Raw genomic sequence first — 26,859 nt, forward strand, 5'->3', positions numbered from 1 at the left:
AGCAGACCATGTGCTGATTTGAACACAGCACCGGCTGCTCTCGTCAGCCAATGGGCAACAGAATCAACCTCAACAGGGTCTTCTTTCCCTGCTGATTCCGCCAAGCCCGTTCCCTTGGCTGTGGTTTCGCTAGATAGCAGGTAGGGACAGTGGGAATCTCGTTCATCCATTCATGCGCGTCACTAATTAGATGACAAGGCATTTGGCTAGGTATCTCNTAGTAGATAAAGTTCCGCCTCTTAGTTGGATTCCACTAATCAGAAGCCTGGGGAAGACTCTCTCAGGTTTTCTCAACCAGAGGTGGCTACCTTCGTCGATGTCGCACTCAGCTAGTTCTTTCCCATCCACTGACTTGTGTAGTGTGGCCGCCCATTCCTTTCCTACCTCGGTGGGCGATGACATTATTTAAGAGAGTCATAGTTACTCCCGCCGTTTACCCGCGCTTCCTTGAATTTCTTCACTTTGACATTCAGAGCACTGGGCAGAAATCACATCGCGTCAACACCCACCGCGGGCCGTCGCGATGCTTTGTTTTAATTAAACAGTCGGATTCACCTGGTCCGCACCAGTTCTAAGCCGGAGGTCCGGACGGGGGACCCGACGCGGGCCGTAGCCCCGCCCGCACCCCCCTCTGCGCCGAGCCCCGCCCGCGCGTCGCCCAGCCTCCCCCGTGACGGGGCGACTGAGCGGGCTCGCGCGGGGTGACGGCGGGAGAGAGGGCTGCGGCCCGCAGGGATTGACGGGAGCGCCCGGGGCGGCCGCTCCGCCAGCCACGGCCGGGGCCCGCTTCGCACCTCGGACCGACCGACCCGGCCCTTAGAGCCAATCCTTATCCCGAAGTTACGGATCTGACTTGCCAACTTCCCTTGCTTCTTGGTAGGAATTGATTGGCTCGTTTGCCCCATCGGTTCAAATTTTTCGGATTTGCGTTAGGACCTGTTCAGATTTAGTTAGGAGTTGTTCGCATATCGTTCGGACTTTTGTTCGGAAGTGTTCCGACCTCATTCGGAAGTATTCAGATGTTGTTAGGAAGTGTTTAGCCGGCCGATCGCTGGAGGGTACGGCCACGACTACAACGGGTTCGGTGCCCTCTGGGCTTAACTCGTGCGGCAAAGAGGGACGAGCCGGCAGCGTAACGGGCGATGTAATGGAGACGTCAAAAAGGGACAGGCAGGATCACATCAACGACACAAACATAGCACGTGGCGTCCTGCCATGACCCGGATTCGAACCGGGATTGCTGCGGCCACAACGCAGAGTACTAACCACTATACGATCACGGCAAGCCACCGGCCCTCCGGCAAAGCTGCGCTAGCAGGACTTCTTGACTATTTCTGCAGGGAGGGGATTGGCAGGTTTTGCTGAGGTCTCAAGGAATTTCTGGTGCATGCGCTGAAGCAAAGCTCGATTAAATCCTGCTCAAAGCCCATATGTCGACTACAACTCACGAGCAAATGTTTTCTTTTCACAGAGGGCGGGGCCAGAACAGCTCACAAGGTAAAGTCGACTTTGCCATCGCCCGAACAGGGACTTGAACCCTGGACCCTCAGATTAAAAGTCAGATGCTTTCCCGACTGAGCTATCCGGGCTCGTAAAGTTGTGCAACAAGTTCTTGGTGTAGGCCCTCAAGGGGGAGTGGGAGGTGTTCAGTACGGCAGGTGAGTGCAGGTTCATCCGTCATCGAGCACACCTGAACCAGCTAATGTGGGTCTGGAGGTAAATTAAAAATTACACTCCAAGTGGAGCACAGATACACTGGCAGCGGTGGGATTTGAACCCACGCCTCCGAAGAGACTGGAGCCTAAATCCAGCGCCTTAGACCGCTCGGCCACACTACCTCGAAAAGGCATCTTCTGCGGGCCGTTTCCACCATTGTGTATGACATTAGGCCCCGACAACGTTTCGCAGACAGTCAGTAATTTACAGGGTTCTGTCCGCTTAGGGTTCTGTGCACCTTTCTGATGCAGGGGCGTCCAGTCCTATCTCTGGAGGCGATGCCACCTGTAGATTGCGGATCATCAAGCACAACTGAACCGGATAATGTGGCTCTGGGAGTTGGCAGGTAAGTGAAAGTCAGACGTGTTTTAAAAACTGCCCTGACCGCTTTTCTTTGGTCTTTTTTTTGCCCGTGATTTCCTTAAAGGTTCCTGCAAAGCAAACATTTGTAAATCACATTAAAGGTTATATGTACACATTGGTTTACATTGAATGTGTACTATATTTATACACACACACACACACATATATATATATATATAATAAACATACAGTGAAATAAAAGAAAAACGTATTCTGAAGTCTCCAGAGAGTTTGCGAGATTTCTTGTGTGTTCACAGCATAGACCGTGGTTCACAGTCAGAACTGTTTGGTAATCCGATCCGTGTGGGTTGCGCTGTCTTCGTCACAACACGGCGCACCGTCAGAAACTCTAATAAGATTTAAAAATATATTTAGTGAGGCCCAGGCATAAGAGCTCTCGTAACTTCTCAATGCTCGGTTATTCAACCCTGTCCCTGGAGGTGACCTAGCCCAGTTGCATCCCCCTTATCGAGCCCCCCTGTACCGGCCCATTTGGCTCAGATGGTCTGCAGGTACATGAAAGTGAGATGCGAATTAAAGGCTGCCCTCACAGCTCAGCCTGTGCGCTAACTGGCAGATTGGCAGCGGTGAGGATTTGAACCCACGCCTCCGAAGAGACCGGAGCCTTAATCCAGCGCCTTAGACCGCTCGGCCACGCTACCACAGGATGCGTTCGGCAGGCCCTTTTAGCCACTGTATCTCTCAGATGGCTGTACAGCCGCAAGTTCACGCGGACCAGGTACAACAGCTGACAAGTGCTTCTATATCCTTCTGGTGCTCGTTACACAGTTTTGATGGAATCCCGCATGAAAGACGCATTTACAAAAAGCAGAGAGAGCGTGTCAACTGCACTTTGAGCAAAAGCAGGCGAGCGTACTGGCAACCAGCCATTAGGCTGGTTATATCAGGAACACTTTCATCTGTAACAGAGCCGCTCGAAACAAACACGTGGGAGTCTATAAAGGGCTGCATCGTGTTCTCTCGCTCTCTGTTCATCCCATGCTAGACTTGGGTTAAAGCAACAAAGCGGCTCGCGAAACTGTACGTCCGACAAAGCGAACCCTAAAGCAAAGCAGCCTAGTCGGCAGGTTTGAACCTGCGCGGGGAGACCCAATGGATTTCAAGTCCATCGCCTTAACCACTCGAGCCACAACTACAACAGGTTCAGTGCCCTCTGGGCTTAACTCGTGCGGCAAGAGGACGAGCCGGCAGGTAACGGGCATGTAATGGAGACGTCAAAAAGGGACAGGCAGGATCACATCCGAACCGGGGTTGCCTGCGGCCACAACGCAGAGTACTAACCACTATACGATTTTTTTATTTAAATATATAACATACATAATATTTACATTAAAAATCACAAAAAAACAAAAAACTGAAAACAAAATCTGACAAAACAAACTAAAATCAGATCTCTTTCTCTGGCAATTTCCACATAAAAGCCTTTAAAACACAATATACTTGTTCTGTAAAAACATGATAAAAGTCATTCAACATTTGTTTCCATTTAAAATACACATACAGTCTTTTCATGTACAATTCTGTTTTCCTTTTCAACACAATCCAGACATCCAACACAATTTTTTCCTTTTTAGCTACAATTCTTCTTTCCCAGATTGCACTTTTCATTAACATTATCCACAGATTTATAAACTTTTTGTTTTCACACTTCTTTTCCCAACCAAACATCACCACTCTATCCCATTCCATTCATTTTCATCCCACTCCTCAGTCAGATCCTTAACCACACATTTGCATTTTTCCAAAAAACCTTCCAGTTCTTTACAATATAAAAACATATGTAAAATCCATTCTTCTCTTTTCTTGGCACACTTTACACAAAGCGCTTTGTTCCATTCCAATCTTATTTAAAATAACATCAGCAAAAACCACTCTGTGTCTTATAAAATATTCCAAACCCTCCAACTTTACGTCCACACATTTCCCTCTCATGTTTCTCCATATACACTCTTCTTTTAAATCTTTGAATTTTTCCACCCAGTACTTATTCGTTATCGGCTCTTTAAAAACATCATCTCTAAAAACACAATAAAAACTTTTTACACTACATTCATTAAAATCATGCATTTTTCCTCCATTCTCAAGTGATGCTTTTTCTTTTTTTCGTTCTTCTTCCATACTCTTCTATTCTTCTCAATCATTCTTTTGTCATCTGTGTTCATTAATGCTGTCAATTTATTTGTTATTCTCTCTGACTTATATTCTTCTTAGCCTTCCCCATCGTGTCACAATATATTGTGTTTGTAAAAACTTCTTTAAACTCATATAGAACATCTCTTACTTTTATTATTCCAACTTCCATCCATTTCTTAAAAAACAGTTCTTTTCCTTGATGTAAAATGTTGTTATTTAAAAACAGAGGTTGGTTTAAAATATTTTCTCTTCCTTGTGGCTTGTACTCAATTTTTAATAAAAACTTTCCCCAGGCACTAAACATTTCTCTATAGAATTCAGGTAGTCTGTCAGTCATCCAAATTTTTGTTTTCATCCACAAAGTGTCCTCTCCCATATTAAAATCTCCACATTTGTTTAAAAAATATTTCATTGTTTTCTTCCACTCAGTTTTATTCTCTTCATTTAGGTATTTCTTTACAGTTTTCACTCTCTTCGCATTTTTCCGTTGTTCCACATCCATTAAACCCAGACCTCCCTTTTCCAACTCCCCTAAAATCGTGTTATTGGCTATTCTTGCCGGTTTCCCCTCCCATAAAAAATCTTTAAAACATTTCTTCAACCTCTTTTCCCTCCATACAGGCATTTCAGAAACATATACAACATACCACACTTTTGAAACCATTAAAACATTCAATATTAAAACCTTCCCCTTCATGTTTAGATTCCTCAGTTTCCAAAAATTTAACCTCCTCTCTATCGCTGTTATCAGTTGTTCCCACATGTCGTCTCTTGTTTTCTTCTCATTCTTCCCCATTAAAATTCCTAAAATCCTCATTTCCTCCACTTCTTTGAAATTAAAACAATCCGTTAAAATCATTGCTTTTCCAAATCTCATATACATCGTCTTATCCTCATTTATTTTGCTCCCAGACCCTCTACAGTATTCGTTTACAACATTCATTACTTCTTTGACGCTTTCTTTCGTTTTTACAAAAATCGTTGTGTCGTCAGCGTATTGGAAAACCTTTCCCTCTGCCTTGCTTTTTTCGATTTCTATTCCTATTATTTCTTCCTTTTGTTTTATAAGTAGTCCTAGCTGTTCTGATATAAGCGAGTAGAGTAAGGCTGATAGTGGACACCCCTGTCTAATCGATCTTGTGATTTTAAAACATTCTGTTAAAAAACCATTACATTTTATCTTTGTTATTGCTCCTTTATATAAAATCTCAATCCATTTCGTAAAAACCTCTCCAAAACCATACCTCTTTAAAACGTCAAATAAAAATTAATGTTCCACCCTATCAAATGCTTTCTCAAAATCCAGACTTATTACATATCCTTCTTCTTTTTTTTACTTCATGTACCATATTGTGTCTCTAATACTCATCGTTATATCTGCTATATCCCTTCCTTTAACTCCATACGCCTGGTTTGTTTTAATTATGCTCGGTATTACTTCTTTTAAATTATTTGCTAAAATCTTGGCTAAAATTTTTATGTCTGTGTTCAGCATTGTTATTGGTCTGTAATTTTTTTAATCTTCTTTTCCTCCCTTCTTTTTATATATCAGTTTCATGAGCCCCATCCTTGTTCTTTCATTAATTTCTCCTTTTTCAAAAATCTCTTTAAAAACTCCATTTAAAATCTTGATTAAAACTCCTTTAAAACATACATAAAATTCTGTTCCCAAACCATCTATTCCTGGACTTTTCTTTTTATTCAATTCTTCTATTGCTCTTTCAATCTCCTCTTCTCTGATTTCTTGTTCACACTCTTCTTTATCTTCCTCACTTACTTTTGTTTTTATTTGATTTAATAGTTTCTCTTTTTCTTCCTGTTCCACTCCCCTTGCATTAAAAAGATCTTCATAAAAATACCTTATTTCTTCTAAAATATTTTCATTCTCTTCTACAATTTCTCAATTTTTCCCCCTTATTTCTTTTATCGTTTCAGCTTTCCCTTTCTGCTTTTCCAGATCTAAAAAGAATTTAGTGCATTTTTCTCCTTCCACCACATATTTTGCTTCTCATATCTTCTCGCTCCCTCATATTTTTTTTCTTCTATCTCTTTTAGTTTTCCATCCATTTCTTTTATTTTTTCTATATCTTTTTTATCTTTCTTCAATTCCATTTCCAAACTTTCTTTAATTTCTCTTTCTTTGTACCTTTTACTTTTCTGTATTAATCTACAGTAATCAATAGAGAATTTTTTTATTAGAAATTTTACGTTCTCCCACCATATTCTCTTATCCTCTTCATACATTCCATTTTCCTTTTCCTTTTCTATGATTTCTTTTATCTTTTCAACATACGCTTCATTATTTAAAATCTGTGTATTTAAAATCCATACTCCCGGCCCTCTTTGTGTTTTACTCCAGTCCAGAATAAAAAATAAAAACTTATGATCACTAAAACTAGTTTCCACATACTTGATATTTTCCATAAAATTCTCCACATTTCTGCTACATAAAATAAAATCAATTCTAGTTTGGCATACAAAATTCCCCACTATTTGTCTTCTTGAAAAGTCTTTTTTCCTTCCATTTCTTTCTCTCCAAACATCTATTATATTATTTTCTTCCATTAAAGCTTTTAATTCTTTTCTTCCCGTATCGCTTTTAAAAACCATTCCCTCAGCCATATCTTGTTTACTAAAAACTGTGTTAAAATCCCCCATCATTATAATTTCTTTGTAGTTTTTCACAATATTTTTTAACTCTTTAAAATACTCTTTCTTTTCCTTTTCCTCCCCTGGTGCATGTACATTAACTAAAATCAAATCTCTTCCTTCATATTTTGTCTCAACCGCTAAACATTTTCCCATATTATCTTTGTACACAATTTTGCTTACTTTAAAAACATCATTATTCATTAAAATTGCCACACCTCTCCCAAATCTCCCATCTCCATTGTTATATAAAATCCCTCCATCCCATTTCTTTTTAACATCAATCATCACATTTTCATTCCAGTTTGTTTCTTGTAATGCTATAATGTCTTGACCTTTACATTTTTCCCGTACCTTTTCAAATTTTCTCATGTCCATCAGTCCTCTTGCATTAAAAGTTACGCAATTCAAAACCATTAAAAGAAAAAAGAAAAATAAATACTTAAAATACATTATATATCATTTTCTCCTTCCAGTCCTCTTAAAACTTCAAAAATGTTAGCTTTTGTTTTTTTTCTTGCACAATTCAAATTTGGTTTTACCTTCATTTTTCTCCTTCTTCTATATTCTCTCTGCCCTCTCTCACTGCTGTCCATCTTTTCTTCTTCACTTTCCGTTTCTTCGTTGTCATCCGTCTTTCCTTGCACATCTCCCTCCACTCCCGATATCTCCATTTCCATTTGACTGTCCTTCTCCATCGTTTCTCCACACTTTATTTTGTCTTTGTCCATGTCTCGTTCTAAGCTTTCCATGTTGTTTAATTGCGTTGTCTTTCCTTCCTCTTTATCTATTTGTATTTCTTTATTTCCTTGTTCTGTTGTTTCTTCTTTCTGCTCACCTCCTGTTATTTCTTCTTGTTGCTGTAATCCACTTTCTTTGTCCGTCTTTTTGTGTTTGGTTTCTCTTGATCTTCCGTCGAAATTGCCTGTTCTATTTGTTCCTCTGTGACCGTTTTCTCTCTTATTTCTTTGTTTCCTTCTTCTGTTGTTTCGTTTTCTGCCATTTCATCATCATTATTGTATCTTTCATGCACCTGCCCGCTCACATTCGTTTCTTCATTGACCCAACATTCACATTTGTTTAAAATTTTCCTGCAATCCAGGCACTTGACAGCATTGCAGTCTCTTGCGAAATGTCCTTTCTCCTCACACTTATGACACTTAAATTCTGGGCAATCCTTCATCATATGTTCAGGGCTCATGCACAGCCTACAGGTTTTAATCTGATGGCTGTGCATCACCCTGAAGAACTGCAGCCCTTCTTCTGTGTCCAGTTTAGTGCTATATGGGAGGGACATTACCTCTTTTGGGAATCGTGTTTTCACGTATCTCGTTACATCCTCTATTGTCGTGCCTGGATATACTCTTCTTTTTATGCCTGATATTGGGGTAACTCCCCATCCTTTCAATTTATTTATAATTTCATTATCATCAATGTAGACAGGCAGGTGCATGAAAGAGACAATATATTCTCTATTTTGCAGTCTCTAAATTTCGCAGTTCACCTCTTTTATCATTAGTCCATCTTCTAACAATTCCACATATTTCACATTTTCTAGAGTCACCTCATATTCTTTGTTTAGTTTGGGTCTCACCGCCAAGATTTTCCCCTTTCCAATCTTTTCCGTCACTGCTTTTATAATGTCTTCTGCTTTTATATTCACGTTGCTTGTATTCACCGTTATTGTTGCCTCTTTCAAATAATCCTTCTTCTGGGTCTTTTCCTTTTGTTCCGTAATTCCATCTCGTCGTTGTTTTTCCATTCTTTGTTCGTTCACCAATCGTGTTTCTCCAGCCATTGCTGGGGTCGATGCCATGTGTCCGTCCCATAATACACAAAGAAAAAAAGAAAAAAGTGCCTTTTAGAAAGCTTAATTCCCTCCCAACAGCTCTTGCTGCTGGGAGGAAGTGATCAACTAAGAAAAATACTAAATAATTGAAAAAAAACCACTGCTTAAAACTTACAAAAAAACAAAACAAACACAAAACGTTTGGTGAGCCTGTCTCACCCTCTACTGCCAACTCACTTCCTGTTAGCTCTCTAGCGCTGTTCGGGTGGTGTGGCCCGTTAGCAGGCTTCTTGACTACATCTGCATTGAGGGGATTGGCAGGTTTTGCTGAGGTCTCAAGGAATTTCTGGTGCATGCGCTGAAGCAAAACTGGATTAAACCCTGCTCAAAGCCCATATGTCGACTCTAACTCACAAGCAAACGTTTTCTTTTCCCAGAGGGCGGGGCCAGAACAGCTCACAAGGTAAAGGTGACTTTGCCATCGCCCGAACAGGGACTTGAACCCTGGACCCTCAGATTAAAAGTCTGATGCTCTACCGACTGAGCTATCCAGGCTCGTGAAGGTGTGCAACAAGTTCTTGTTGTAGGCCCTCAAGGGGGAGTGGGAGGTGTTCAGTACGGCAGGTGAGTGCAGGTTCATCCCTCATCGAGCACACCTGAACCAGTTAATGTGGCTCTGGAGGTAAATGAAAAACGACGCTCCAAGCGGAGCACAGATCCACTGGCAGCGGCGGGATTTGAACTCACGCCTCCGAAGAGACTGGAGCCTAAATCCAGCGCCTTAGACAGCTCGGCCACACTACCTCGAAAAGGCATCTTCTGCGGGCCGTTTCCACCATTGTGTTTGACATTAGGTCCCGACAACGTTTCGCAGACAGTCAGTAATTTACAGGGTTCTGTCCGCTTAGGGTTCTGTGCACCTTTCTGATGCAGGGGCGTTCAGCCAGTCGCACGTAGGTGTAGAGCACTGACTAGCCAATAGGAACAGGGGAATGTCCTGGGAGGCGTGACGAAAAAAAATACACACAATTAGAGGTTCGAATCCCACCTCGGCCACAAATATCAAATGAGCTTGTGATCATTTTCTTATCTCTATGCATTCAATGTATTAAAAAAAGTAACATTGTGCACAAAACTATAAGTAATCTTGTAAAAACTATTTGTGTATCATGTCCAAAATGTAAAGGATATTTATTCTGAATAAACAATTACATTATAATAGGGGTTAGTTATTATTGTTTATTTACTATAAAATATTTTAATTTGAATAAATGAAATGATTGAATGAATGAACATTCTGATCATGTTTTAGAAACATCAGTCATCTTTATTTGTAAAGATCCATTCACTTTATTTTGGACACATTTGTAAATGTTTTTTAAAAAGAAATATGTACAAAAAACAAAGAAAATGTGTTTTTTATTAACAATAGTAAGGAATGCAATAGAATATTAGGTGATCATGGTTTCCTGTCTTCCTGTGCCAAATTTGTAGTACTTTTTACATTTTTATTTTGATAAGTAATTAAAAAATGATCATTAACAAAAAACTCTCAGTTTTGAGCTGCATTGGGAGAATGGGCAGTGGTAGTGTTCTCAGCATCTGAATTACTTGTTTAACTGTTTTTGTGTATTTGGAACGGCACTACAATGCTCTGCTCCCTTCCATACATACATGAACACATTGAAATAAAGGAAATAAATAAATATTACAAGTGTAACAATATNGCCCTGTGAAATGAATAAAAAGGCAATTTTCTAAGAAATTTGAACATCAATATTATAAAAATCATACAGAAATGTGAAAGGTGGGTTAAATTTTCCCTTTCCTTTCTTTTTTCTTTATTTTTTCTCCCTTTTCCCTCTATTTTCTCTCTTTTTCCTTCTTCCCCTTCTTCTCCCTTCTCCCCACCCCCAAACAGACTATTGTTCCCCAGCTTTGGCGAAAACGGTTAGCGCGATTCGAGCTGTTAACTCGAAAGGTTGGTGGTTCGAGGCCACCCAGGGACGCGCTAAGGTTTTCGTTGCCACATACAGCACTGCTGACGCATGTCTGTTCGGCCATCGGGACGGAGTACGTCACGAGGCTTTACGCCAGAGCATGACTAGGAGCACCGTGATTGTGTAGGCCAAGCGAGAGTCCTCGTGGCTGCAACGGTAGGGTCTGACTCCAGATCAGAAGGTTGCGTATTCAAATCACGTCGTGGTCACTGGTTCTTTGTGCTTGGAAGCCTTGTTAGCGATGCCTTGTGGCTGCTGTGCACTTGGCTTGACTGACTGCTGCTAGCTAACCGTGCTGATGCCGAATCAGAAGGAGCTTTTTGCACCTACGGGATTGTCCACTTTAACACTGTTGGACGTTTAGGATGTTTTCTATGTAGAGGTGAGGTCAACTCGTAATACTATTATATATGCCAATAGAAGACTTATGTTTGATTAGTGTTATCGTACGCTTGCAAAAGAAATTGTCAAAATGCAAAAAGCCTGTTCATTCTGTCCTGCTAAAAGTCCCACCTGCTGTACTTTTGAATTGTCGGCACTCGGGACACAACACTGTGTATCCAGCACATGTTACCTGAGGCCTCAGGAAGCACGTTACAATAGAAGGTAAATACTGTGTGCTCACTTGAATTTGGATGGTGCAAAGGGTCTTAAAAGTAGGAGGAGCCCAGAAAGGCTCATAAACAGATCAGTGGCAATTTGTTTGACCTCCTACACAGCTGCCTCACTGTGAAACAACGAGGTATTTCCAAGTGAAAGAGCAGCTAAGAAATCCACAGTTTTCCCATTCCGGGATTTGGCCGAGCCGCCTGGGTGAAAACCAGGAACCCTAACGGCTAGGCCATATGGGAGACCGCAGCACCCGACTGGAGGGGATATGCACGTCAACTGTTTTCAGCTCAGAGGAAGCGGAGTAAAACACACGTTTGAAGAGCATCGCACAAAACTCTCTATCTATCTGAGCACATGTTGACAATAAACTCGCAACAAGCAGAAGAGAAATCCAAGAGCCCCAAAACAGCCAGGAGACAGCGATGTGCAAGGCAATCCACAGAGGCGGATTCTTAAACTCTATGATTCCTAACACGTTCACCGAGGCCCGCTGTGAGCGGAGCCGTCCAAAAGCACATTGAACTCACAGTGGTTTCACCCCACGGAAATCTTTCGTAAAAGGCGGAAGTTTTAATGCGTAGATCAAGAGAAACTCGAGCTACACCCACCAGCTCTCGAACCAGCGCCTTCCTATGTCGACCGCAATGTTTAAGGGGGTTATCTTTGGTGCGGGCTCCTCCGATAACCATTCCATCTGGGAGGGGCTAACGAAGTGAAGTTCTTGTCCATTCAACAAAATGATGCAATGACAACTCTGAAGAGATGTCCCTGAAGCTAACAGTCTGCCGACCACTGGTGCTAGGATCTGGATCTGCCTGGGAAATGAAGAACAAATCTCCAGTCTCTGACAATTCTAGCTGAAGCAGTACAAGGACATGGTAAGGCCTCCTTCTTCCTCTATTGAATTTCTTATCAACAACAGGTTAAAGTGTGATTATCTGAGAGAATGCCATTGTGGACCAGAGGAGGATTAGGAAAGTCTCCACAACATTCTAAATGAGTCTCGTTAGTATAGCGGACAGTGTCTCCGCCTGTGACGCGCACGAACCGGGTTTCGATTGCCGATGGGGAGTTTGTGTCTGCTTTTGGGTTCGTCTCTAGCATGCCTAAGGCCATCAAAGCTTAACGTGTAACTTAAGTTGACACGCGCCAGGACGGCTAGTTATGGACACTGCGACCGACGCCCCCAAAATTTTTCCCAGGTCGCCTGGCTTGCCGAAACGAAGGGGAGAGCGCCCGTATTGAACGGAAACGTCATGGGGCTGCGGCAAGCCCCGGGGGACCCATGAAAAATGCCCAAAGTGCCTAATTTTTGAGTCAAGGAAGGAAGGGTTAGGACGCTCTTCTTGGGAAGAACCACGAGGGAGGCGACTCGACGTACGTTCCCAACCTAAGCCACGCGCGTCTATCAGGTTGCAGAGCGGGCCTCCCGAAGAGCGCCTAAACATCCCCCTTGCAGCCTACAGGGCCGGCTCCGGACCCCGATGTACACGAGAAGCCTACGCGTTCCCATTGTAACCTATTTTGGGCGGAGCTTCCCCTGGCCACGCCTCCATCCAGAACGCCTATGCATCCCCCTTGCAGCCTAAACTTGAGGGAGGCCTGCCCGATGCCCCCGAAGCCTGCCCGAAGACCTGGACGCCACCCGGCACCCCCGGGGACCCCGTCTCGGAGCTGACTGCCTCATTTGAGCCCAGCGGCTGTGTGACAACATCGCTTAACACAAGTCCTTTTCTTTGACTTTCGAGTCAAACGTGCACATAAAAGCGTGGTGTGCATTGACACAATGTTTTCTCACATCTGCGATTTACTCGAAGGGCCCAAAATATAGGTAGACAGAGTAAGACCCCTAGTCAGTGGTCTCGTTTGCTTTGGCAATGATTTATCCAGCTTAAACCAACAGTAGAGTGTATAAGAGGAACAGCCCTTCACAATGACTGTGCATTAAGGCTCACAGTTGTGCTCCAGAAGCTTAAAAATGGTGTGTCCATTAGACTACCTATGGGAGCCGTGCCAAAAGTGTCCGTGACTCAGTGATTACGTTATAAGCTAATGGTTATACTAAAATTCTACGTAACTTATTTGATGTGGCTCACATGGTGATGACATCTGTCTTGACGGGCTAACTAGGTGAAACAAATATATGTGTACATTAATGGCCCTATTAATATGGACGTATGGGCATTATAACCATGGAAATAGAGTTATATAGCTTAACCAACAGTAGAGTGTATGAGAGCAGCCAAATGACGTGCATAAGTCAGTGTGCTCCAGAAGCTTTGTCATAGCTATATGATTTCTGTCAAAATAAGAAAAAAAAGTTATCTTAGCGCTTTGAAAGCTATAACTTATTGGGGCTCATCGATGTACAAGCCTCTATTTAGCTTTGCATGTACAGAAACCAATTATGTACACAGAAGTCTTAAATATAAATAAGCAAGTTGTGTCCAAGTTAGGGCCTTAGCTACTATGGAGCGCCAAAATTACGTCATACTAGTCTATTTAATGACTATAGTAATAATGCAGCTATATCATTGCCTAGTGGTAAAGCTTACCAGTGTGTAAGAGTCAGCCTCAAATGCGCATAAGGTACATGCCAAAGCTAAAAGGTCCTAGTATGGGAGCCGGAAAGTCCTCCAGTAACTTATTTGACAGTAGCCTATGTAGGGTAACGGTGGACAATGCTGTAAACGGTCAATTTTTCATACTGTATAACCCATTTTCTTGTGACAAACCTACAGCATATGTTTCCTAGAAGCACTCCCATATTGGTATATTGGCACACTTCAGGCTGTCAAAATGCTCATGTTTATACAAATGCACTTTTCACAGAAATAATCTCTGAACAGCATTTTCAGCAAAATTCTGCTTTATTTTTGTACAAAAACCTTGGGGCTTCGAATGCTGGTTCTTCACACCCTCACGCACACATATTCGAAGCCCGTACCCCTCGGTGTACGGCAAGTGCTCGAAAAAAAATCACAAAAAATATTCCAGAAAAATAAACGGCCCACAACGTCCCCAAAACATGCAATATATTACATAACGAGGCCGTACCGACTTCAAACTCTGGGAACCGAATGAGGGGGCCGCGAGCAGCTATAGAATTTGAATCTGGGTCATTTGAAGACTCCCTGGCCGTTCCGGGGTATCGTACGATAGCCACCTATGAGAGAAATAGGATATGTTGCAGGTGTCAGAGGCTCCCGTACGGGCCGCGGAGGCCCCAGGAGCCCGAAACATTACAGAAAGTTGCGTCACGTGACTCTCGACGGTCATGATGATTCGAGGCGCTTGAGTCGAGGACGTAAATTCTGGCATCTTTTGGATGTCGTAGCCACGATAGGCAGCAAGGGGCAGCAAACTACCAACTCTATGCGCGCTAGGCTGGACGTATGATGTGAAGACTATGGCAGAGTTAGGCGGTCAGGGGGACGCGAAAGCTCCTCGTGGAGCGGTGATGAAGATTAGGTGGTAGGGGAGATAGGCATTTTGGGAGCGAGGGTCCACGCCCGCAGCACTTTGACACCCCTTGTGGTGTCACTAGATGCCTCTCCGGAAAACGGCCCCTAAACTCCGAAATAAGGGAAAAAGTCCCAATCATAATAAGAGTGAGCGAGAATTTGGCGTCCAATTCAGGTATACGAGCCCTTCGTCTACCTAGTCAACCAATGGCAATCTATATGAATGGGTCAATTGTCCACAGATTTACCTAGCTTCCCGCCCAATGTTACACTATGTGTGCTGTTTGTATGTTCAGTCATTTTTACTTTCAAATATGAAAATAGACCACATTTCTTGGAACCTTAATTGAACACCCCTGGTTTAGGGTAAGGTTAGGGGTATATGTGTGGCCTTATTATCCCCATGAGCAACCGTCCCTTTAACATGTTTAATAAAACAAGTTAATCATACACTGTAAAAAATTCCCTGTTAAATTACAGTAAACAACTGACAGCTATATTTGCCAGCACATAGCTGTAATTTTACAGCATACCTACTGTAATCTGCAACAACAGTTTATTACTGTAAAAGACATTATAATTTGCACAATATAATACTGTTATTTTAGTGTTCCTGCTGTGATTTCCATTAATTGTTTATTACCAGAGGTGGGACCAAGTCATTGTTTTCAAATCCCAAGTCAAGAGAGGCGAGTCCAAGTCAGGTTGCAAGTCCTGAATGTTAACGGAACTGAATCAATATCACGTTTGTGTCCACAAAAATCACCATTATTGTGATCAGTGTTTGCTTTAGTTGGGCTCCTGATCCTCGGCTACTTATTCAGTGGTGTTATAGTGTTTCAGAAAGAACGCTTGTGCACTAACACAGAAATGCTTAAAAACAAGTTACATGACAGTTAAACATATGACATTTAACATAAAAAATAATAATACTGATTAATTGATGACTAGTTTAAGTGCTCTGAATTGTAAATGCACATGAACTTCGACAAAATAAACCGGAACATATTACTGACACACTTAGACATCAACACGCGTCACACAAACCTCAACATTGGTGACCATTATCAAGTAATTCAGATAAACAGATCAACTGCAATGCATGCTGGGAGTCATGAATGAGTTTTGTACTATGATGTTACCCAGCATGCATTGCAGCATGAATTTTTATTTTGTTGATTGTCAACATTGTTGAGATTCATACACTGATTCTTCATGTGTTTGTGTGTCTGAGTAGTTAAGCTGTTTTAACAGTTTGTGATTATATTTGTTCATTCGTAAATAAATTCACTGTGTTTTTTAAGCTCATATCCAGTAGCAGAGAACTGACATCGACAGTGAACAAGAGAAGACGAATTTTAAAATGAGTCCATCATTAAACAGAAGTGAGCCTCTGTCTAAGCTTGCTTTGAACCAATGAATGTATTTTAATACAGCTACAACAGCCAAAGAAAACTAATGTAACATTAAAATAAAAGAGTCAAAAGCCCAACTTAAGCAAACACTGATCACAATAATGGTGATTTTTGTGGGCACAAAAGTGATATTGGTTCAGTTCCGTTAACATTCAGGACTTGCAACCTGACTTGGACTCGCTTCTCTTGACTTGGGACTTGATTGGGACTTGAAAACAATGACTTGGTCCCACCTCTGGTAATAAACAATTAATGGAAATCACACCACGAACACTAAAATAACAGTATTATATTGTGCAAATTATAATGTCTTTTACAGTAATAAACTGTTGTTGCAGATTACAGTAGGTATGCTGTAAAATTACAGCTATGTGCTGGCAAATATAGCTGCCAGTTGTTTACTGTAATTTAACAGGGAATTTTTTTACAGTGTACAGCCATTTACACCAAGTCCTGCTCCTGATGCAAGCCGGGCTAGCACTTAGCTGCGGCGTGGCAGATACGCATAGTGTGCTTTCACACCTCATATGAACGTCATGAAACAGATTTAATGAAACGTTGTGTTTTTGTTGTTGCTACCTTTATTTTCATAAAACATTGACGCTGCCAAAGAGTTTTAACATTCAGCGATTTCCTCTCTTTTCTATTATTATATCACATCATGGTCACGAGCAGGAATGTCCATTCTTAGAACTCCACGCAGCCTGTTTATATGAGCAGTTCCCATCCAACACAAACGTTTGACTCTCGACGTCATACCGTTAGGGCTTGGTCGGGAAGTGAACTTAAATATTTTTTCTTATTTTACATACATCTCCCTGCCTCTAGTGGTCCACTATGGGCCCGCAAACCCCCTCGCGCGTTGGCTCGGGTATCCGACGTCTTTCTGACAGAAACCTCCCCTAAGCACAAACGAGCAAGGTCACAAAGGACGCCCGGCTCCTCTAGGGGGCGCCACGGCCGTGAGGGAGAGAAAAAAGAAAGAAGGGNCATTTTTAAGCTTCTGGAGCACAACTGTGAGCCTTAATGCACGTCATTGTGAAGGGCTGTTCCTCTCACACACTCTGCTGATGGTTTAAGCTGGATAAATCATTGCCAAAGCAAACGAGACCACTGACAGGGGTCTTACTCTGTCTACCTAATTTTGGGCCCTTCGAATGAATCGCAGATGTGATTAAACATTGTGTCGATGCACACCGGCTTTTTTATGTGCACGTTCGACTCGAAAGTCAAAGAAAAGGGCTTTGGGCTGTTTAAGCGTCTGTCGCACAGCCGCTGGGCTCAAATGAGGCAGTCATGTCCGAGACGGGGTCCCCCGGGGCGCCGGGTGGAGACAGTGTCTTCGGGCAGGCTTCGGCGGCGTCGGGCAGGCCTCCCTCAAGTTTAGGCTGCAAGGGGAATGCGTTGGCGTTCTGAGGATTGAGGCGTGGCCAGCGGGAAGCCCCGCCCAAAATAGGTTACAAGGGGCAGCGTAGGCCTCTCGTGTACGTCGGGGTCCGGAGCCGGCCCGTAGGCTGCAAGGGGGTTGCATAGGCGCTCTTCGGGAGGCCCGGTCGAAACCTGATCGGCGCGCTCGGCTTAGGCTGGGACCGTTCGTCGAGTCGCCCCCTCCTGGTTCTGCCCGAGAGAGCGCCTAACCCTTCATTCCATGACTCAAAAATTAGGCACTTTGGGCATTTTTCTGGGGTCCCCCGGGCGTCGCCGCCGCCCCATGACGCTTCCGTTCGATCGCGGGCGCTCTCCCCTTCGTTTCGGCACCGCCGGGCGACCTGGGAAAAATTTGGGGTCGTCGGCGCGCAGCGTCCATAACTAGCCGTACGGCGCGTGTCGACTAAGTTACACAATACGTTTGATGGCCTTAGGCATGCCGTTGCGGAAAGTGTCAACCAGGGGGAAAAGAAATGACATTGGTAGAGGAGAAAGAGCTGGAGATCATAAGACGTGGTCTTACTTATGTGTAAGCGGATTCGCATAGTGATCGACCTCATTGGGATGCAAAGTACCCATGGGTTCAAGACCCTGTATCCCTTCCATATAATCGTAGTGGAGTTGAATCAACTTTCCTGAGAACTGAAAAGCAGCTTGGTGAAGTTCCTGAATGGAAAAAAGTCTATACCTCACAAGTTCATGAAATGGTTGAGAGAGGTGCTGTGGTAAAGCTTTCGAAAGAAGTGCTTGACAAGTGGACGGGCCCAGTGTGGTATGTAAGTCATCTAGTGGTATGTAAGTCATCTAGTCGCACTAAACCCACATTCAGTCACCATGCCTGTGCGTCTGGTGTGGAATAGCAGCCAGAAGTTTAAGGGGCTGAGTATGAACGACCTCCTGTTGAAGGGACCTGATGTTTTGAATTCAATTAGAGCTGTCCTACTCAGATTTAGTAGGAGTGTTTGCAGTTGTAGGTGATATCAGGAAGATGTATAATTCAGTATGGCTAGAAGAATGAGAAATTCATCTCCATAGATTTCTTTGGAGGGATACACCAGAGAAAGGAATAGAGGAGTATGCCATAACCAGGGTTAACATTGGAGATCGTCCTGCTGGATGTATCGCACAACTGGCGATGCGGGAGACAGCTGGGCTAGCAGTTTTCGCTCACCTGGAAGAGGAGCGGAGAGTTCTCGAAGAAGACAGCTATGTAGATGATATCCTTACATCTTATAACAACCAACAGAGACTGGTCGAGATTGTGAATGGCCTTGAGAAAATCCTGGAAACTGGTGGATTCTCACTGAAAGCGTGGGTTTGGTCTGGTCAAAGTGGGAGGTTTGGATCTGGAGTTACAGACAAAAAGTGGTCAATCTCAAACCTGTTTCCTGAAAGAACTGTTGTGCTTCCTAACTAGTTGGGTGAAGGGGACGATAAGGCACTGGGAATTGGATACCTAGCAGAGGAGGATAAGTTGTATGTCATGACTTCTGTCAATTTTTCTAAAAGGAAAAAGAAGTTGAGAACCGAACAGGATCTCCTTGAAAGGGAGGTCAGAGTAAAGACACCAAATCCCTTGACCAGAAGACATCTGTTGAGTCAGGTAGCGGGACTCTATGACCCACTTGGTCTCGTTACACCAGTGAAACAGAAAGGTGCAATTCTCATCAGAAAAGCATTCCAAGAGGTTGGAATTAGATGTTTAACAAGACATACGTGGGACACACCACTCTCAGAAGAAATCCGGGGTAAAGCCATTGATCTGTTTGAAGAGTATGTGCGGCTCCAGAAAGTGAAGTTCCACAGAAGTCTTACGCCGGTAAATTGGAAGGGAAAGCCATGGGGAATCACGTTCTCAGATGGGAGTGATAAAACCTATGGTGCAGTATTATATCTTAGATGGAATACAAGCCAAGGCGTGGATGTTCGGTTAGTGGAGTCTAAAGCCAAACTGACACCACTAGAACTGAAGGGGGATCCTGTAAAGGCCGAAGTATGTGGCGCAGTTTTTGCAACACGTCTCAGAAAGTACTTTGAAAAACAGGGGCGGATTGAAGTGGAGAAATGGTTCCATCTTTTGGATAGTCAGACGGTATTAGGAGCCATCCAGCGCGATAGTTATGGATATCAAACTTTTTTTGCAAATAGGATCAGAGAGATTCAGAAGACAGGAATGATTAGCGATTGGTGGTGGATTCCAGAGAATCTGAACATCGCAGATATCATCACAAGAGGGGCAAGCCCTAAAGACCTTGATGAAAACTCTGTGTGGCAGAATGGACCAGAATTCCTTAAAAGGTCAGTGGATGAATGGCCCAAAAGATCAGCAGTTGAAATCGCAGATAACGCTAAAGACAGAGTTAATAAGCTCCAAAGGAAAGTCTTCTCAGCAGCAGTGACTAGAGCTCAGATGAAGAAAGTCACTGAGGAGAAGAAAGCTTCAGTACCTGAGGAGTTGTCTCGATTGGAAATGCGGAGCAGACTATTTACTGAAAGATTAGTGGATATTGACAGTACTCTGTCAAGATTAATAAGAGTCATTGGATGGGTTTGGCGCAGTGTGAGGAAGTGGCTGGAGGTAAGGAGTAAAGGACCAGCACGTGAGAAGCAAGATTCAGATGTAAGCAAGGATTGTGTACTAACGGTGAAAGAGAGACAGGATGCTTCAAAGTCACTGTTTTTGGCAGCTCAAAGGAACACAACATTTCCAGAAACTACACTATGTAGGCTAGGTGTGTTCATAGATCAAAACACTTGACTGCTTGTATGTGGAGGAAGGTATGAAGCCTTTGGAAGAGAGAGATTCACTATTCCATTATTACCCATGGAAGCACGAGTATCATTGCTTATAGCTCAAGAAGCATACGAACCCGGTGTCGAGCGAGAGTAAAGTGTCACTCTGTCTGGTGACGCCAAAGAGCTCTGCTCTAACGAGAGCAAAGCTTGCCGAAACCCGGGATCGAACCAGGGACCTTTAGATCTTCAGTCTAACTCTCTCCCAACTGAGCTATTTCGGCCACGTCTACTTGCGCAAGCCTGTCCGCAAAAGACCCAAGGCGCAGTAGCCATGAGTGATGTACAGGATGCAAGAGAAAAGTCAATGGCCCGTACGGGGATCGAACCCACGACCTTGGCGTTATTAGCACCACGCTCTAACCAACTGAGCTAACCTGCCACAAGGCTTATGCTTAAACGTTCTGGATTGCCATAGCGCTCTTTGAGCGTCGTACTGTTAAGTGGAAGGCCTAAAGCAGGGCTCGTCCGGGATTTGAACCCGGGACTTCTCGCACCCAAAGCGAGAATCATACCCCTAGACCAACGAGCCGAGCGGTGTGGCGCTATTGTGATGTCCAGCCCCGTGGGAAAGGTATTTCCACTGCCTGTGTGCCCCGTTTCATTGAGCCGAGGCAACGCGCGTCTTTCGTAGACAACGCCGGGGAATTAGCTCAAATGGTTGAGCGCTCGCTTAGCATGCGAAAGGTAGCGGGACCGACACCCGTATTCTCCACGTCAGTGGCTTTTGGAGCCTCCTTCACGCCTTCGTGCGTCTTAACCCTCCCTATGCTACCTGTCGAGGATCACCACTGCCGAAAAAGGTCTTCGTGTTGATTCCTGCTCATATGTTCAGTCACAAACGCCATCAGGGTCAGGTGTCGCTCCTCGCTGTGGCACCTCGACACACATGACAAGAGTCTCCCATATGGTACGTGCATTGCTTTTACTCAGAGCAACGTGATGCAGGAGCTTCACTTCCAAAGACAATCGAGTTGTCACTTAAGATTCCACACGTTTTCTTGCAGTGTTACTTGCATTTTCAATAAACCAGTGTGCACGTGTGCTGTGGTGCGTCTCTTTGCGCTTTCCTGTAGTTTCTTGAAAAGCGTTATCCACCAATAGTGTTGAGCAATTGTCAAAATAAGTCCTTAGCCCTGGGCATGAAAAATCTCTCTGCCCAAATGTTTTTTTGTGTGTGGCTTCTAAGCCTCGCCCCCTCATATTTTTTTTTTCTATCTCTTTTAGTTTTCCTCCATTTCTTTTATTTTGTTCTATATCTTTTTTTCTTTCTTCAATTCCATTTCCAAATCTTTCTTTAATTTCTCTTTCTTTGTACCTTTTACTTTTCTGTATTAATCTACAGTAATCAATAGAGAATTTTTTTATTAGAAATTTATGTTCTCCCACCATATTCTCTTATCCTCTTCATACATTCCATTTTCCTTTTCCTTTTCTATGATTTCTTTTATCTTTTCAAACAACGCTTCATTATTTAAAATCTGTGTATTTAAAATCCATACTCCCGGCCCTCTTTGTGTTTTACTCCAGTCCAGAATAAAAAATAAAAACTTATGATCACTAAAACTAGTTTCCACATACTTGAATTTTCCATAAAATTCTCCACACTTTCTGCTACATAAAACAAAATCAATTCTAGTTTGGCATACAAAATTCCCCACTATTTGTCTTCTTGAAAAGTCTTTTTTCCTTCCATTTCTTTCTCTCCAAACATCTATTATATTATTTTCTCCCATTAAAGCTTTTAATTCTTTTCTTCCCGTATCGCTTTTAAAAACCATTCCCTCAGCCATATCTTGTTTACTAAAAACTGTGTTAAAATCCCCCATCATTATAATTTCTTTGTAGTTTTTCACAATATTTTTTAACTCTTTAAAATACTCTTTCTTTTCCTTTTCCTCCCCTGGTGCATGTACATTAACTAAAATCAAATCTCTTCCTTCATATTTTGTCTCAACCGCTAAACATTTCACAGTTCTATTACTAAACACAGTGTTAATTTTGACAGCAAATTTTGATTTAGTTTTAGTCATAGTCTTTTGACGAAAATGCAATTTAGTTTTAGTCACATTTTAGTCCACCCCATCATTTTAGTTTTAGTCTAGTTTTAGTCGACGAAATATGAAAAACATTTTAGTCGAATAAATATACATTATATTTAGTCTACTAAAATCTAAATGGTTTAAATCATTTACTTGGAGTAATTAAATGTTCCATACAAAGATTCAACTGTTTTGACATAATTTACTTCACCTTAGAATAAAATTAAAACAGGTCATTACCTTTATTTTTCAGAAAAGTTCATACTAGATTTGCATTGTTGGAACGCAGAGTATTAGACCATGAACGACATGTTCCAGTTCATTCAGTCCCATTTGACTCAATTGCCTCATTAAGTTGGCGATTCATAGTTCATTCAACCAATGAAACGCTCTGACAGGGCTCACACTCAAAGGCTATTGGCTCATGGGCATGCTCTCTTTGAAGTAAGGCTGCACTGTCTTTGCTTGAGACAGCAATGAATGAGAAATAGCTTTCAAAAAGACATATTATATAAATTGTATTACATTTCTTTAGTCATGCAAACATGTTACATACTTTGGTTGGAATGTACAGTTTGACTCACTTCATCACTTCTATAATCAGTAGAGGACGAGCGCTGGTTTCTTTTGGCTGACTTTGTTGCATTTCAGCGTTATGCAGCAGTCGTGTTAAGTTAACATAGGTCATATAAAAACCTTTGTGCTTGCCTTCGTAATGTGTTTCGGGGTGACTCGACCTGCAGTCGCGCTTCAAGTTTGCGGCGTTTTACCGGCGATCGTGAAGGAAAATAAGACGCTTTGTAAACCGCGTGAGACACAGATAACGTCATGTCTTGTTCCCTTCTCCCAGAGATTTCTCTCTACCGTTTATATGAGATAAGCACATGCGCGCAACTGATGTCTGCCAGGTGGGACAAGAATATTTTCATCTCGTTTTTATTAGTTGACGAAAATGTCAGTATATTTTTATTACAGTTTTCGTTATAATGCATTCATTTTTATTGTAGTTATCGTCTCGTTTTCGTCAGTGAAAACATGTCGTTAACGAATACTTTTCGTCATAGTTTTCGTTCAACGAATAATTTAACACTTGTACACAATTTTGCTTACTTTAAAAACATCATTATTCATTAAAATTGCCACACCTCTCCCAAATCTCCCATCTCCATTATTATATAAAATCCCTCCATCCCATTTCTTTTTAACATCAATCATCACATTTTCATTCCAGTTTGTTTCTTGTAATGCTATAATGTCTTGACCTTTACATTTTTCCCGTAACTTTTCAAATTTTCTCATGTCCATCAGTCCTCTTGCATTAAAAGTTACGCAATTCAAAACCATTAAAAGAAAAAGAAATACTTAAAGTACATTGTATATCATTTTCTCCTTCCAGTCCTCTTAAAACTTCAAAAATGTTAGCTTTTGTTTTTTTCTTGCACAATTCAAATTTGGTTTTACCTTCATTTTCTCTTTCTTCTATATTCTCTCTGCCCTCTGTCACTGCTGTCCATCTTTTCTTCTTCACTTTCCGTTTCTTCGTTGTCATCCGTCTTTCCTTGCACATCTCCCTCCACTCCCGATATCTCCATTTCCATTTGACTGTCCTTCTCCATCGTTTCTCCACACTTTATTTTGTCTTTGTCCATGTCTCGTTCTAAGCTTTCCATGTTGTTTAATTGCGTTGTCTTTCCTTCCTCTTCATCTATTTGTATTTCTTTATTTCCTTGTTCTGCTGTTTCTTCTTTCTGCTCACCTCCTGTTATTTCTTCTTGTTGCTGTAATCCACTTTCTTTGTCCATCTTTTCCCCTTTTGTGTTTGGTTTCTCTTGATCTTCCGTCGAAATTGCCTGTTCCATTTGTTCCTCTGTGACCATTTTCTCTCTTATTTCTTTGTTTCCTTCTTCTGTTGTTTCGTTTTCTGCCATTTCACCATCATTATTGTGTCTTTCATGCACCTGCCCGCTCACATTCGTTTCTTCATTGACCCAACATTCACATTTGTTTAAAATTTTCCTGCAATCCAGGCACTTGACAGCATTGCAGTCTCTTGCGAAATGTCCTTTCTCCTCACACTTATGACACTTAAATTCCGGGCAATCCTTCACATATGTTCAGGGCTCATGCACAACCTACAGGTTTCAATCTGATGGCTGTGCATCACCCTGAAGAACTGCAGCCCTTCCTCTGTGTCCAGTTTAGTGCTATATGGGAGGGACATTACTTCTTTTGGGAAGCGTGATTTCACGTATCTCGTTCCGTCCTCTATTGTCGTGCCTGGATATACTCTTCTTTTTATGCCTGATATTGGGGTAACTCCCCATCCTTTCAATTTATTTATAATTTCATTATCATCAATGTAGACGGGCAGGTGCATGAAAGAGACAATATATTCTCTATTTTGCAGTCTTTTAATTTCACAGTTCAGTTTTATTATCAGTCCATCTTCTAACAATTCCACATCCTTCACATTTTCTAGAGTCACCTCATATTCCTTGTTTTGTTTTGGTCTCACCGCCAAGATTTTTCCTCTTCCAATCTTCTCCGTCACCGCCTTTATAATATCTTCTGCTTTTATGTTCGTGTTACTTGTATTCACCATTATTGTTGCCTCTTTTAGATAATCCTTCTTCCTTGTCTTTTCCTTTTGTCGTAGTAATTTTTCCGTTCTTTGTTCGTTCACCAATCGTGTTTCTCCTGCCATTGCTGAGGTCGATGCCATGTGTCCGTCCATAATACACAAAGAAAAAAGAGCTCTTTAGAAAGCTTAATTCCCTCCCAACAGCGCTTGCTGCTGGGAGGAAGTGATCAACTCAGAAAAATATTAAATAATTGAAAAAAAACACTGCTTAAAACTTACAAAAAAACAAAACAAACACAAAACGTTTGGTGAGCCTGTCTCACCCTCTACTGCCAACTCACTTCCTGTTAGCTCTCTAGCGCTGTTCAGGGTCCAAAGAGACTGGAGCCTTGAACGCCAGATGCCGAAGGATCGTCCGGCAAAATGTTGAAGAATGTTGAACTCACACCCAATCGCGTGGGAGTGCTTCAACATTTGCAGAAAATCGCGTTGCAGCGTTCAACATTCGTAGCCATTAGGGAGAGAGCGCTTCAACATTTGCAGCCAATCACCGAGCGGAAGTTCAACATTTTCAACATTTGACCAATCGTAGCGCAAGAGAATTTCGAGGGCGCCCTGCCCCCGCTACCGAACTCATCCGAAGGCGAACGATCTATGACGAGAGGAATGAATGAAGGGGGAGTGTCAGAGGTCAGGAAGGTACAGTAGAAAGTTCACGACCTAAGAGCGAACATCACTGCACGAACCTCTCCGTTTATTTTACAAACAAAGTGTATATTTCTGACGACGGTATTAATGGTAAGAATGCATAACCTCATTGCATGATTTATGAACGAACACTGTTTTGTTTTGTTTTGTGTTAATGTTTATTTAATTAAGTACTTTGTCCAAAACTGTTTAGGACAAGATGGCTACAAAACGGTCACATAAAGCCATGTCGGACGCTGAATGGGTTTCTCGTCTGAGAAAGTTTGCCAGCACAGGAGTCTGGCCATCAGATGGCAACAGGCCAGCTCCGAGGCAGAAGAAGTGGCAAGAGATTTATCAAAGGGGAAGAGTGTGTTTATTTGATTTTTTGCACGATGAAACAATGTTTGTTGACTTGCATGACTGACATACAAAAGTTGCACTGTCTGTTTACTGCATTTACCTAATAAAACCAACATATTAGCAGGGTTAATGTGTGATAACTTTATACAAACCTGTAAACAAGGCATTGCTTACAGACATTATCTGATTTCAGGTATTTTGAGAATTATGTGATACGTTGCAACTATTGACTGTCAAATAAAGGGTGGGGGAGCCCATATAGCAAATATTTGCGGCCCAAATCCGGCCCACACCTTACACCCCATACCCCCTCATCTGGCCCACATACCGCGTGGAATGATGGCACTTGGGTGGACCGCTCCTGTTTGCCAGATTTGGGCCACTAGCAAGCCAATGCAATGCCGCATGTCAGCCAAAAATCTGCGCCTGGGGTCATTCGCGGACAGGCCTGCGGAAGTTTACGTGGCCGAAATAGCTCAGTTGGGAGAGCGTTAGACTGAAGATCTAAAGGTCCCTGGTTCGATCCCGGGTTTCGGCAACCGCTACTCTGTCTGTCACTTTGCTCTCGTTATAGCAGAGCTCTTTGCCTTCACCAGACCGAGCGGCCTTTACTCTGCAATCAGGCGGGTCGGCAACCGCTCGACACGCGTTCGTTTGCGCTGAAAATGAAGCACAAGTGAAGTTCATCCATGTTTACGTGCAGGTGTAGGGTTGTACTTGTGGAGCGATGAACCACATAGAAGATGGAGGGTACAGCAGATCAAATTGCCCATGTCTGAGAAGTTAACGTGATTGCAAACAAA

The 26,859-nt window shown here is 42.5% G+C and overlaps 9 non-coding genes across 9 annotated transcripts; 1 reads left to right on the forward strand and 8 right to left on the reverse strand.

Annotated features, from left to right (window-relative positions):
- Nucleotides 1–1,211: 1,211 nt before the first annotated feature.
- Nucleotides 1,212–1,283, reverse strand: trnah-gug (transfer RNA histidin (anticodon GUG)). Its single transcript has one exon. It is a non-coding gene; the product is annotated as a tRNA-His (tRNA).
- A 233-nt stretch (nt 1,284–1,516) lies between these two features.
- On the reverse strand, nt 1,517–1,589 carry trnak-uuu (transfer RNA lysine (anticodon UUU)). Its single transcript has one exon. It is a non-coding gene; the product is annotated as a tRNA-Lys (tRNA).
- A 167-nt stretch (nt 1,590–1,756) lies between these two features.
- Nucleotides 1,757–1,838, reverse strand: trnal-uag (transfer RNA leucine (anticodon UAG)). The gene has a single exon. It is a non-coding gene; the product is annotated as a tRNA-Leu (tRNA).
- Nucleotides 1,839–2,658: 820 nt separating this feature from the next.
- trnal-aag (transfer RNA leucine (anticodon AAG)) lies at nt 2,659–2,741 on the reverse strand. The gene has a single exon. It is a non-coding gene; the product is annotated as a tRNA-Leu (tRNA).
- A 6,412-nt stretch (nt 2,742–9,153) lies between these two features.
- Nucleotides 9,154–9,226, reverse strand: trnak-uuu (transfer RNA lysine (anticodon UUU)). Its single transcript has one exon. It is a non-coding gene; the product is annotated as a tRNA-Lys (tRNA).
- Nucleotides 9,227–20,534: 11,308 nt separating this feature from the next.
- Nucleotides 20,535–20,607, reverse strand: trnaf-gaa (transfer RNA phenylalanine (anticodon GAA)). Its single transcript has one exon. It is a non-coding gene; the product is annotated as a tRNA-Phe (tRNA).
- An 84-nt stretch (nt 20,608–20,691) lies between these two features.
- Nucleotides 20,692–20,765, reverse strand: trnai-aau (transfer RNA isoleucine (anticodon AAU)). The gene has a single exon. It is a non-coding gene; the product is annotated as a tRNA-Ile (tRNA).
- Nucleotides 20,766–20,843: 78 nt separating this feature from the next.
- trnap-ugg (transfer RNA proline (anticodon UGG)) lies at nt 20,844–20,915 on the reverse strand. The gene has a single exon. It is a non-coding gene; the product is annotated as a tRNA-Pro (tRNA).
- Nucleotides 20,916–26,521: 5,606 nt separating this feature from the next.
- trnaf-gaa (transfer RNA phenylalanine (anticodon GAA)) lies at nt 26,522–26,594 on the forward strand. The gene has a single exon. It is a non-coding gene; the product is annotated as a tRNA-Phe (tRNA).
- The last annotated feature ends 265 nt before the right edge of the window (nt 26,595–26,859 follow it).

This window comes from Triplophysa rosa, unplaced genomic scaffold (genome assembly GCF_024868665.1).
Source record: "Triplophysa rosa unplaced genomic scaffold, Trosa_1v2 scaffold11_ERROPOS9267472+, whole genome shotgun sequence".
NCBI lineage: Eukaryota > Metazoa > Chordata > Actinopteri > Cypriniformes > Nemacheilidae > Triplophysa > Triplophysa rosa.